We start from the raw sequence: 13,836 nt of genomic DNA, 5'->3' as shown, positions 1-13,836 counted from the left end.
AGTGTAATGTGTCTTTCATATCTCCTGGGGTGCAGACACCCAACATGCACATAATGAGAACCCTTAGGTATAGAACTAAGATTAATAAATATTTATTGTCTTAGATTTCAGAATACACATTCATTTTTCCAGAAACAACAAAAGTAAAAAAAAGAAATGTTAGAAAAAATGCTTGAGAAAAAAAAAAAATTGAGTTAATTCTTTCCTTGTTGTTTCCCCCAAAGTGGCTTGAACATGGAATCATAAAATCATTAAGGTTGAAAAAGACCTCCAAGATCATGAAGTAGAAACAATAACCTAGCACTGTTGTGTCTGCCACTAAACTATATCCTTAGGTGTCACATCTGCACTTTTTAGAACACTTTCAGAGATGGTGACTCCACCACTTCCCTGGGCAGCCAGTTCCAATGCTGAACCACCCTTTCAGTGAAGAAATTCTGCTTGCCCTCCAACACAAGCCTACCCTGGTGCAGCTTGAGACCATTCCTCTTGTCCTGTTGCAGGTTACCTGGGAGAAGAGACTGACCCCCAGCTGGCTACAGCTTCTTTCAAGCATTTGTAGAGAGCATTAAGGTCTTTGAGCCTCCTTTTCTGCAGGCTAAACAATCCCCACTCCCCTCAGCTGCACCTCATGTGGCTTCCTCTCTAGACTCTTCATCAGTTTCATTGCCCTTCTCTGGACACAATCCAGCAGTGCCCAAGTTCCCACAAGATGATGATGTCCAGTCTTCCAAAGGCTTCTCTAAACAAAGATTAAAGCATACTCTGGAATGTTGCCATCATTCTTACCAAATCTGTCCCTTATACAGAAAAGATTATAAAATTGAGGTGGCACTCCTCCCACACCCATGTTAAAGGCTCTCTCTGTAATGAAGTGGTGGAGGAATTCTGGCCTCTATCCCAGTTTCTAAAGCTGCTGATTTGTCTAACTGGAAACTGTTAAGCCGAAAATGTACAAGATGACTCCAAGAGAAGAGATGACAATCCAGCATTTCTCTTTCTCCATCTTGGAAAAAGAACCATTTCCTTCAGTGGTTTTCAAAGTTGCATTCTAGCAGAAGATACCACCATAGACTTATAGCATCTGGGTAGTGCAGATACTATATAATTTCCATAATGACATTACAGGAACTGTTAACTTAAAAGAGAATGATATTTTATTCCCTTTTAAACTAATAACCATCCTGTGAGTTATGATGTTAAAACGTCTGTCAGTTTAGAAGTCTGATGTTCAATTCTTTTTTGCGTTTATGTGAAAGCAGTTTGCTGTGCTTTGTAGCATCAAAATTAAAATACAGAACCCTAATTCTTTTTGGAAACTCTGTCTGCATTATGATTGCTTGGAAAAAATTTGAGCTCTTTAAGAATCCACATGTAGACATAAACAATTTTTTTTTCCTCAGTTTTGTGTGAAGTACCTCATATTTTTGAACAGGTTAGATTTCTAGAGAAGTGTGTTCCCATCTTATGACCAAACTGTTCAACCTGTCTGTATTTCTTCAGCTGAATAATAAACTAAGAACTCTATTGCTTTGGCTGTATGGCTGAATGTAAGTTTACAGTGTGCCATAAATTGAGAGCAGTGGTTACAAGTTTTCTGATTTAAGATAGTTTGTATGATGTTGATAATTTGTATGAAATTGGTAACAGTGATAAGAAAAAGACAGTAGTAAATACATAATTGTCAAGCATAACTGTATTTATAACATTTCTATTTTAACTAAATACAGTTTCACAAAAAGTAGTGCTAGAAGAAGTTATTGAGCCCTAATTGGCAGTTTTGCATAGTTAAGAATTCTGTCCTGTTTAATCAGTAGCACAATATCAAATAAACAGCTAGATGTGAAAATAGTTCTAAATATTATGAGGTTGGGCAGCTTGAGAAGAAATAGAGAAATGTGTTGTAAAAATTTTTTCAAATAACTTCAGTCATGCATAAAAGGAAACTATTTCAAAAATAAAAAATCTCTACTATTCAAATCAGGTCAAATTTGTACTGTTCAAATTCCCCGTAGGTTTTCTGGGCTCCAGTAATCACATAAACATGTTAATTAGAAAGCTATTGACTGTTTTAACACCTTTCTCTTCTCAGCTGATCCAGATCCAGCTTTTAGGACAAACAAATCTTCAGCTCTGATGTGTGTGTCTTACATAACAAGCAGTTGCCCAGCATGTTTTCTTTCCAAAGAAATGTGCATATTAAAAATGTATGAGGAGTCAATACAGATCTTCATTTTGTTCAAGTCAGCATTCAAGAATCTGGTTAAAGGACTGGAAACCTTCCTTTATTTTCTGGCTCCTCCATGTTGAGTTGTGAGATTCAATGCTTTAATTATATTTTTCCAAGGAAAAATATTCAAAATATCAAAATACCAGATATATCTGTCAGTTGTACTCTGATAAGTCCTGTGCTGCCATTGTTCCTGTCCAGTTTTGTTAAGCAAGACACTTGAGATAGTCTCTAAGTTGTTAGTGTAGCTTGAGAAGACAGTTCAACTCAGTTGATTACAGAAATAACCGTGATCTGTGGTGTCTGCTTATGTTTCCATATGTCTCCTCATCAATCTCTCTCATCCCAGAAAGAGAGTCATGGGAATATTTCACATTTGTGTTACTGCTTCAGAAAACTAGACAGAACCTAAAGAAAACTGTGGACAGAAATTCCTGGATGTGAAAGAAGATTCCAGAAAATCCCTCACAGAGTTCCTGTGGCCCCAAACAGACTATGTCACCTTAATTGGTCAATAAGAAGTAAAAAGAGCAAATAAGCTTCCAAACATTGAATAAAAGATAAGAAATACCTTTTCATGTTTGGAAGAACTCTGGGAAACAAGAAAACCAGCAGAATACATATTTGTGACAGATAGGATGTGGGTCATCTTAGGATGGTCACAACAATTCTATTCTTATTTGACTCTCCCCACCCATTGTGTCTAGAGGGAAGATGAACAGCAGAGAATTTCAGTAATTACAGCCTGAGACCTTGGAGATTTGACTGTTCTGTTTGCCTCTACTCTCTCCCATAGCTGGTGAAGTCATGGAAAAATCACTAAATTCTGGATTCTTCACATCAAATTTAGGCACTAATGTAAGATTAGATTGTCAGTGGAGAAAAAATGCAAACACTTTCACTGGGTCAGGGATATTGAGATGGGCTGAACCACTGACTATTTATTGGGTGTAAAGATTCCTGTCTTCTGCACCTGAGACAAATGTCTCAAGGTGGATGTGATGTGCTTGGACTTTGGAGAATTCTTTTGGGTTTCTATACCTAATGAGAATGCTGTGAGAATAAGTACTTTTAAAAGTTCTTGGCTATGACATTATATATCTTAACTATAAAGTGATCCAATACATGGTGATACTCTACCTTACAGGTACAAGTACAAAGTGTCTCTAATTTTATCTGGATCACCAAGAAAAAATAGAAGTTTTCTGATATTGCTTTCCTTCACATTCGCTAAACTTTCTCCACCACACACAGAGACACTTTTATTTGACCTTACACTGGAGGCCAACCTGTGTCTGAATATTTTGACTTGTTGAACAGCCAGTGTCTGTAGCCAGGGCCTTGCATAACCTTTAAGACCACAGATGTTTTTAGCTGGATAGGACTCAAAATTTTCTTGTGCCAGTTTTTAAGATTTTCTGCCCAAACATCTGCTTTGTTTATGCACCAATATCATCAATGAGACTGGCATGGTCCTGGAAAGATATTGCCTAACTAGCACAGGAGAGTTAATAGAGGAGAGATAAAACATACATAGTATATTTCTGCAAGGCCCAGATATAAGGAGTCTGATTGTACTGCTGTTTGTGCAGTTGCCAGCTGGGAACAATTCCACTAAATTTAACAGTTATATAGGATACAAGTGGTGTTAATTGAGAAAAGAAGAAGGCTCTTTACTTCCTCTGGCCTTTCATAGTCTCTTAATAGTTTTTACATACATATTTGGGATTAGGGCCACAAGGGTTCTGCTAGAGCTAAATGTTTCCTGTCAAAATCACAAGTGGCAGAATGTTTTCGTTGAAATCTAATGGGGTTTCAAGCAGTACCAGAGATGGCTATTACTTAGAGAAACCTATTTTTAATTACTTAAAAAACAAAACCAAACCAAAAACCAACAAACTCTCAGTCTGCTCCCTTAGAGAGTCTGTGAATACTCTAGATAAAATCAGTATTTAACAGGATTGCCACTGGTCCTCCTTTTAAGCTGCACATCTTCAAGTAACTGCAGAAATAACGATCTTTAATACAGATCTTACTAGGAAAAAATCCAAAACAATAAATCCCAGAAAGTTGGTAGGGCATTTGGGTATTAGTCATATTCTTACTGTGGTTTTTTTTTCCTAGTTTTAAAGTTGAGACTTCAAATTTTTTGTGCTCTACTCACAACCTGATTTTAGACAAGAAAATCAGAGAAGGATGGGATGACACAGTTCTCTAGGCCTAGTAGAAAATTATGAGAAGACTGGTGCTAGTTTTGAAGGTAATTTATGCGATCTGCACCATAAATGGTTTCTTTGAGGTCTAGAATTCAACATGGGGTTTTACCACAGAATTATCTTGCTTATATATGCGGAGAAATCCCTTGGCTCACTGCAGTTGATAGTTATAATCCAAGGAGACTACGCTCTAGCTATTTCCTATCCCTGAAAGCCAAAGCACTGTTTCCCAAGGGGACCACAACATAAGCAGAGCAGAGCCCATGTGTAAGTTATGCCCCCTCCTCTGTTGGTGTCCATCTCCTCTGTTTGCAATCTGTGTGCCAGCTCATGCCATAAAAAGTTGACTGCATTAACACTGCTCCAGTATGCCAACCCTTTTTCCCTCTACAATTTTTATATCTGGTAATAGCTATAACTCCTTTTTTTGGTATTTTGTAGGGTATTTTTCCTTAGTTCTTATTTTTTTCAAATCCTGAAATTATGCTCTAGACATTTACAACAGGATAGTCTTGCTCAATTAAGTACATACACCACTCCTGTGATTTTTATCAGGAATGAATTTTAATATCATCTTACTTAGCTGGAAAGAGAACAGGATACAGCTGCAATGCTGATATCTCAAACAAAAATTGCAAGCTGGAAGCTTAGAAAAATATCCAGTTACCTGGCATCTCTATGCAGAAATCATGTTATTTCTTCAAATCCTTCATCCATTTCCTTCTCTTTCAGAACAACTAGATAGTAGGAGGCAAATGAAAAGGAAAACACCTTTCCATCTCTGCCTAGAACCAATCAGAAAGTGAGAGCTTATCCCATCCTTATACTTGTTTTTCTGTCGCTCTCAATGTCCTTGGTTAGATTTTTGGGAAGATGAAATTGCAGCAAATTCAAAGAAATGAGAAGCTGGAACTGCATCTAAAGTTTTTATTTAGGTAATTAAGAAAAGTCACCAAGCAATCTAGATCAACAAAACACACAACAACCTTTGAATATGTTGTAGTAGAGACTGAGATTTTCAATTAAATGTGTATCTAATGCATGTCTAATCCCATAAGACAATCAGCATTACTTGATATAATTCATTACATTAATCAGGCTGTAGACATGGACTGGCATTCTTCTAAAATTAGAAATTAAAAAGAATTGTTAACATTTAAAAATATCTATTGAAAATAAATGCAAGGTTTTCAATGGTAGCCCACCATCCTTAAAACAGCAATGAAAGCATGTAAGTCAAATTTAAAGACCCAAAATGGCAGGACTGTAAGCAAGTGTGTTGTTCTAATTTTCTAGTCCTGTATTTCCTAATGGGATCTGGGCAAGTCAGAGAAGAGCTGGTGGGTATCTATGGTCTGTTCCATATGAAAAATAATTGTTAAAGAACACTCCAAAACAAACCAGTCTTGATACTCTGTATGACAAAATATTCCACATGCCACTTGTTGTATAGGAATGTAGATGGTTTGGGATCTTCCAGAAGTGTAACTAAATTGTCCCTGTCATTCCATGGTGTCCATACAATTTATTGAGCTGTGATAGTATATAACACACAGGTTTGCCCAGTCTCACACTGTCACCATGCTGAGGTTCTTCATTTCTGGAAAAGAATGGGACTGCATCTTTTCAAAATTCAACTGCTCGATGTCTTGGGTATTTCTTACAAGTATCCTGTGGTTCAAAAATTCCTCTGAATGGAAGGAAGACCACTTCTAACACAGTCAGCATTCATCCACTGACACACATCCACATTGCTCAGGGAGTCCGTCCTAAAGCAGACACCACGTACCACAGCACCTGTCTGTAAGTTCCTTCTGGCCTCTATGGTATATTGGGGGCACATTGGCCCTCAAAATATGACACTCTGCAGTATTTTTAAGTTTAGTCCATCTCAAAGAACATGAAATTGATGTTGCAGAGCACATGTCTCTGTAGCATGAAGCTGAATGTATGAATTACATGTCTGGATGTGAACTGGTGCAAAGCCTGCTGGCACACTTTTGGAGAGCTGCAGACAGAGGGAAACAGCCCTGCCTGTCTGCCATTCAATTTATTGGAAATTAGGTTAACTGTGTTTTATTTTCTTTTAGAAAATAGATGTCTCCTATCTTAATGGATCTATTTAAATATTTGACTTGTATTCACAGAAGAGTTTTTGGAAGAGGATGCCAGTCTTTTTTCCTTATATATCTTTAAATACTTTTATAAATGCCCAAATACATACATGAATGACTTTAAAATAAATTTCAAACATTGTCAGAATTATCCTCTACTTTACCTTAAATATAATTAACTTTTGCCACTGTCAGTTGGATCCTCAGAATCCATTATTTATATCCACATCCTTTCAATTTTTTTTATTTATAACAAATTAGAGAAAAATACTCAGGGCGGCATTCAGCTGTAAACTGTTCTCTTTCTAAGACTTAGCACATACAATAAGTTAACTGATTTAGATTAACTTTTAATGCATTTGAAAGGTAATCCAAAAGTGAATTTAATTTTTTATAAAAATGACTGAAATCCTAACTTCTTCAAAATTTTATTCTCCTTTGATAGAGTTGGAGTTCTGCTTTTTGTTTTTTGTTTGTTTTATCTTGTTTGTGTTTAAATGGTTATATATTATTTAAAGTTTAGGAATTTTTTGCAGGCTAACATTTTTCCTAGCAGAGAAGTATTTTCTTAATGCTGCAAAAGCTATTCTGCTCTGTGCAACTTGCCAGACATCACGCTCTAATTTAACTGGGAAAAAAAGATTAAATTTAGGATGCTAGACTACAAAAGTACCACTGTCACATTTTGTCAGCTGTGATAGATGTTTAATTCAACAGTTTAGATGGAGCAGAAGATTATTTACCTCTCTAACTAGTTAGACACTTCAAAAAGTTGGTTATTTCATGATGTCACCGACCAAGGTCTTTTGAGGTCAGATTAAAAATAAAAAAGCACTGCTGAAATACAGTGCAGTACTCTTCCACGCTGAAGCAGACTTTTTTTCCCCACAAAATACTGAGTGTCTGTTTATCAGGAGGAGAGTAACATCTGTTACATTAAATTGATAGTATTTGTATGTGAAATTGAGAAGAAGACTTCCCATTTTTAGACCAAAATTCTTCATATAATGATGGAATATGGGTGATTTCATAGTATGTATTCCAACTGTTAGTTACATCATGTAAAACCTTGTTTAGCATCTTCTTGAACATGTGATGAAGTTTTTTCTGTAGCCCACTAACAGTGATATCAAAAGTAAAGAATAATTTCTGGAAAGACTCTTAATAAAATAAAAGAGGATTGATATACATTTTACATATCTAGACTTGATATTGCAAACTTACAGTGAAAGAAAGTAAATCTTGAAAAGTCTTTCTCTGAAATGTACTTTGTTTGTCTAACTGTTTAGAAGTAGAATTTTCCAAATATGTTTTCCTTCCAAGTAGGGAAATTTTTCCCCATCTGTCAATAGTAAATTTGATTTTCTGTTATTTTGCTTGGACCTTTCATAAACACTAAACCACGCCTAAGTTCCTGTTACACTGGCGAGGGCAAACATAGCTTTCTTAAGGGCTGTGTTGCTAGTTGTTTATAGAAATATCTTCTCCATAATATTAGCAGAACTTATTTACTACCTCCCTGAAAGAAAGTAGGATGCCAAAACAACCTTTCCATATGAATTGGTAGCTATACTCCTTGATTATGTCCTGCTCTTTTCCCTTCATAAATGCAATTTGCAGTAGGACTTTACCTACATCAAAAACGGTAGCCCATTGATGAGAAATCATGTTACTGAGACTGGATGACTTCTGGTAGGATCTGATCAAAGGGCCAAAAGCTATCAGCTCAGACAGGCACCTCTTTTCCTTTTGTTTGAGTCTGGAAATCAGAGATCTGATAGCTGTCTTTTGGTCCTAATCGGTGCCACTCTGCTTGACAGGAGATGAAAGGTGCACCAATTATGGCTGCTAATAGCTGACTACTATTTGCACTCATTGTGTGCTTATCATTACAAATTACATGCTACCCTTTACCTGAAGCTCAGGGAAATATTTTACTACAGCAAAATTTCAGGTAACATCACCACTTAGTTTTTTTTTTTTTTTTTTTGCACCAAGAAGGCCCTAAAGTAGAAATTCCTCCAAAATTAAATTCAGCATGATAAAATCACGTGAGAGAGCCCAAGAACTCACATAATGCTAACAGCTGGAAATTTCTTTTAATACATAATGTGAAGAGTATTCATTCTGCCTATTAAAGCTGTGAGTATATGCTTCCCAAATACAAATCTGCATGTGTGAAGACAACATGAAAATGCAAAGATATTATATCAATAGCCATGAATTGTAAGCTTATAATTATATCAATTTGTTCTGGAGGGAAGAAATCACAAGCTTTTTTATTTCTAACCATTAAAATGAGATACAAACTTTTTAATAGTAACATGAGTCCAGTAATGTATAATTAGAAAGAAAATGAAAAGTGAGATTGAGAATCATTGTTCAAGGCAGCAACCCAGCAAAGTCTTCCAGTCTACTAAGGCAATCTGTCAGTCATTACATTCTCAACTAGAATGTACACAAATAAATAAAGAATGTTTAACTCCTAACATGCCAAGAAGGTGAAATACTGAGAAGAGTTGGAAGACATATAGGGAGAAGGGGAAAAGGCCAATATTTCTGTAAATGTAAGTAATAGCAAAAGATGCATGAGACTTTTTTAAAATGTTTCATTTACCAGTGGCACGTGACACTTTCAATGACTAAATGCTGTTCTTTAACAAACAAGGTTCAAAACCAAAGCAAATTCTGATGTCAGAACTCAGTCATGCACACACACACACACAAACACACACACTAACACACACACACACAGACACACATATATTTAGAGAGAGAGAGAGCTTTTGTGTCTATATGGTATGCTTTTCCCTCAACTCTACCCTCAGGGCATTCTGACACTGAATTTTTCCTGTTATTAGAGTGGAAATTCTGTGACATTAGTGAAATCCACACCTAAATTACTTCTTAGTCCTATAGGAACTCATGCTATTGCCTTCACTAGCAATACTTGTTCTTGAGTTCTTCACCCTAAGGAGATAAAGGTCTGCAGTAGTCTTTTTCCTAAAGAGGCCACATTATATTTGTTTTCCAAACTAGAATATCTTAACATTTTGAAGGGTATAATTTAAAATTCGGAATAAATTTATTCTTGTGGGGTTTGTTTATGAGGAACACACAGATCACTTTAGTGATGAACTGACTGTGAAGTCAATTTTACCTGGAATAATTGTAGGACTGTTATGGGAAATAATATAAATTGTTTTGGAACCGTTTGATGTGTACACGGATGTCGTGAATGAAAGAATGGAAGACGTCCACATAAGCCGCTCCCTTGACTCTTGCACACAGACACAGAGCTCCATTCATTTCAATAGGGTTCCTGAACAGGAATCCTGAATAAAGAATGACTCCTGAGTTTATTAGGACTCCTGACTTCATTAGGATTCCTGAATACAGAGTTCCTGTTTGTGAAGTGTCTGGTCTTAGGCCTAGTTCTTGAATGAAAAGGTCTCTCTCCAGCATTCACTGTACACTGTTCAACCATTAAAACACACAATCTCTGTACTGAACTACTAGTACGAACTATTACACAGAAAAAAAAATTGAGCTTGTATGTGCCTTCTTCAACTCGATCATGCTGAATACATTTAAAAATCAAATGTCATTATATTATTATTACAAACATTTTTATACCATATGAAACCTTTAGTGCAGAAAATATTTGAGAAAGGCCCTTATGGTAAGAAAAAATAATTTTCCTCATCTTTAATAGTTCCAGGTCCATTTAGACCTGGTTTTTACTACCTAAGAGTTTTCATGAGGTCTGCTGTTTAGTGTTGGTTTAGTTTCATTATATCTTTTTTCTATTTTAGACCCAGAGGTCAGTAAGTCCTTATTTCTATCAATAGCCGGTGTGACTTCTCACAGAGGAAAAAGCCTGAGCACCTGCATTGATTTAAAGGTCTGTGTGTATTTTGTGGGCATTGTGAGACTTACTAGGTAATAACTGTAGTTCAGAAACCTTTAGTGCACACTATTTCTAATGCTAATGTCTCTTTGCTTTTCTACCAGAGTGTTGCATTTTTTAAATGTGAATTTAAAGAGAGAAAGTAAGGGATATTTTTGGTCTTACATTTTTTTCCCCTTGAGATTGCACCTTTTCTATGTGTGTTCATCTGTATTTAGAAGAAAAAAGAAACCTGCTTTAGGAGGTAAGGAAAAGGGAGGGAGAAAAGATAGTTATTTGGCACTACAGGTAACTGTTCAACCTCTTTAAATGAGTAGTTAGTATACTAGACTGATTTTATAACTGTTTATAGCCACCATAAAGTTTCTTTACCAATAAATTTTCTATTTTTTTTAGGTGTTTCCATTTTAGTATTTTTAGGTATTTGAGAGACCTACTACAAAAAGAAATGTCTTTTTGATTTACTCATTGAAATCAATAAGAACCGTAGTACATTCCTCGATGGTGTAAAATCAATGCTCTAATTACAGCAGCACCAAGGCTATATACCATATTTAACTTCATGGCTAGCATGGCAAAACCAGTTATGAAGCATGTGTGACAGATAATGACTTTTGACAGGAACCCTATTTAATTTTGATGCTGTACTCAGAAGTAGCAATTTGCTTAATGGGGCAGTAAGAGACACTCTGAAGTACAATACACATAATAAAAGCTCACTAATAATTATCCAGGTCCAAGTTAGTTAATTGTGCAGAAGCTGTTCTATTTTGATGAAGAACACAACTACCAGATTACTGCAGTAAATCAACACTGGAAAACAAAGACTCATTTTTTCTGGTCTTCTGTTACATGAGATCTTTGAAATACTGTGTTTCTAAATAAACGTGTCAAAGATATATATGATACAGTATTTCTAATTCTTGTAGATTTCTTGTTGTTAGAGTAATTGTGGTTTACATTTCCCATGGCACAACCAAAATTAATTTTATTAATATTACTTTTTTTTTTAAAAAAAAGCTTTTAGCTAAAATGCTAAACTCACTGTAACAAATTCTATTTCTGCCCACAGTGCTCATCATGTTTTTATCATATACAAGTAGTGTGTCTGACACTGTTGTCATTGTGATTTGTGAAGAAGCTTTGTCTATATAAGCCTTAATCTGAGAAAAGCAAATTTTCCTGAATTTTAGGTGACTACCTAATTATAGAAGAATTCAATGATACTTTCAAACTGTTGATAATATGATTTTCCAGAAGGTAATATTCAGTGGAAAATGGACAGTCATCTTGATTTTTAAATTTGTTATTGGGCTATCAGCTGATCTTTTCTTATATCAGCTTTTCCCTCCATACTACTTTGGCATGGAACTCATAATTCCTTGTAATTGCAATGATCTTAGAGAAATGGTTCACTGATATTATCTCTGAAAATTTTCATTCATCCTGAAACATTTTTAATGCCCATCAGGAGTATTAATTACTGCACTGTGGTGTGCTACTTCACAGTTTCTGAGAATACAATAAATTATTATTTTACCAAATTTTGTTTTCCTAATTTTTAATACTCATAAGTTATTTCCATTTCATATACAGAAATATATTTGTATATACACACTTAAAAGCATACATATGCATTTCTGTATATGCATATTGTGTACATATATATATATATATATTTATGGAGATAGATAGATGATAGATAGATAGATAGATAGATAGATAGATAGATAGATAGATGTACTAAAGTAGTACCCAATAAAACAAAAATCATGACTTAAAGTCTAGTTCATTCAGGTTGAATTGTCCTTGACTTGAGGAGTACATAAAGGACTTCCTTGAAGATTTCAACAGCATCAAAACAGTGAAATTCAGAGTTCTAAAACAAGCTGGCTTCCTTATCAGTCTTATTGCACTTATCATTGCAAAATCAGTGAAACAGGTGAAAATATGATGCTGAGAGATTTGCAGTGCAGAAAAGTCACCTGTCAGTAGCTGTTTCAAAGTGTTATACTTCCACTTTCTCTGTTGTTATCTTTTTAAAATGAAATTGGCACAACTTTGCTACAGGAAGGAGTAGAGGTTATTCATCAGTGCCACTATAACTTACTTTTGTATATTTAATGATGGCACAGGTCCATGAAAAATCTCTCTTGAATCTTTTTCTAATTAGAGGGTACAGACACAAAGAACAGTTTTTGATTTATGTTATGTTGAGATGTAACTTGCAGGAGAACCAGTGTTCACTCAGTATATTTTCAAGACATGTACAAACATTTTTTGTGAAGTTTTTAACAGAATTGACAGAGTAAAAATAAATAACAAGAAAGCCACCTGAAAACCTTCCCTACTGGACAATGGCAGTTGTGTACTTATGCAAATGTCATTGGGACTTGTGAAAAAGTATTCTAATAAATAAACTTGAAACTGAGTAATTCTATGAGAGAAGTAGATACAGTTTTATTTCTGGGGGCTATGCTGTGATTAATGCTATCATTTGTGCTGGCTGATTGATTTTGACTTATGTAGGCATTTTCAAGCTACTGAAACTTAGAGTCTCAGTGCCTCAAATACTTTCCTTGCCCTTTTGAAAATGTGATGTCTGCTCCATCAGGTTTAACTCCGACTACCCAGTAGTTTTCCCAGACTTCATATAGTCAACAGACAGATGCTTCCACAAGGAATCAAAGTAACCTGAAAGGAAAAGCTGTGTGAGGAAAAATCTCCTCTATAGAGTAAGGAGTTAGATGTGGAAAGATAATATAAAAAGTGGAAAACATAGGTTCAAAATGTTTCATAGGTTCACTTGTAAGGTTTAAAAGCTACTGTTACAGTGGTACTTCTTTGTGTCTATTCTGTTTTTTGATCTGATAACTGCTGAATAACATCAGAAGTAGCTGTAGGTATTCTGTTTTTTGAATCAGTCCTATAAAGATTTCTAAGGCTATTTATACCAATTATAGGATCTATTGAGGAAATGGTGAAGCACAAAAATAGCCAGCCTATTTTTCTTTTAAGTCTATCTACCATGTCATGCTGTAGTGAGTGGTCATTACACACATGAGACTCAAACTGGCTACATGCTCATGCTGCTTTAAACCATCTCCTACCCTGGGCTGTGCACAGGGGTTCTTCTCCATACTGTGCAGTATGTCACTGCCAGAAGAAGATGCTTTGAAGGTCCCCCTAAAATCTGCTCAAGTGTTTCTTGTCATTCGAAAGCAGAAGTTAAAATCAAGAGCAGTACTTCACACATGAAACAGCCACTGGCTTCCTCTCTGATAAGGTGAAAAAGTGCACCCAGGGTCTGACATGACCTTTTCAGCCAGCAGCAGAATTGACCAGAGCTTCAGCCTCCCCTCGGAT

The sequence above is a fragment of the Zonotrichia albicollis genome, chromosome 3 (genome assembly GCF_047830755.1).
Source record: "Zonotrichia albicollis isolate bZonAlb1 chromosome 3, bZonAlb1.hap1, whole genome shotgun sequence".
Classification (NCBI taxonomy): Eukaryota; Metazoa; Chordata; class Aves; order Passeriformes; family Passerellidae; genus Zonotrichia; species Zonotrichia albicollis.
Note: the sequence above shows the minus strand (reverse complement) of the source record.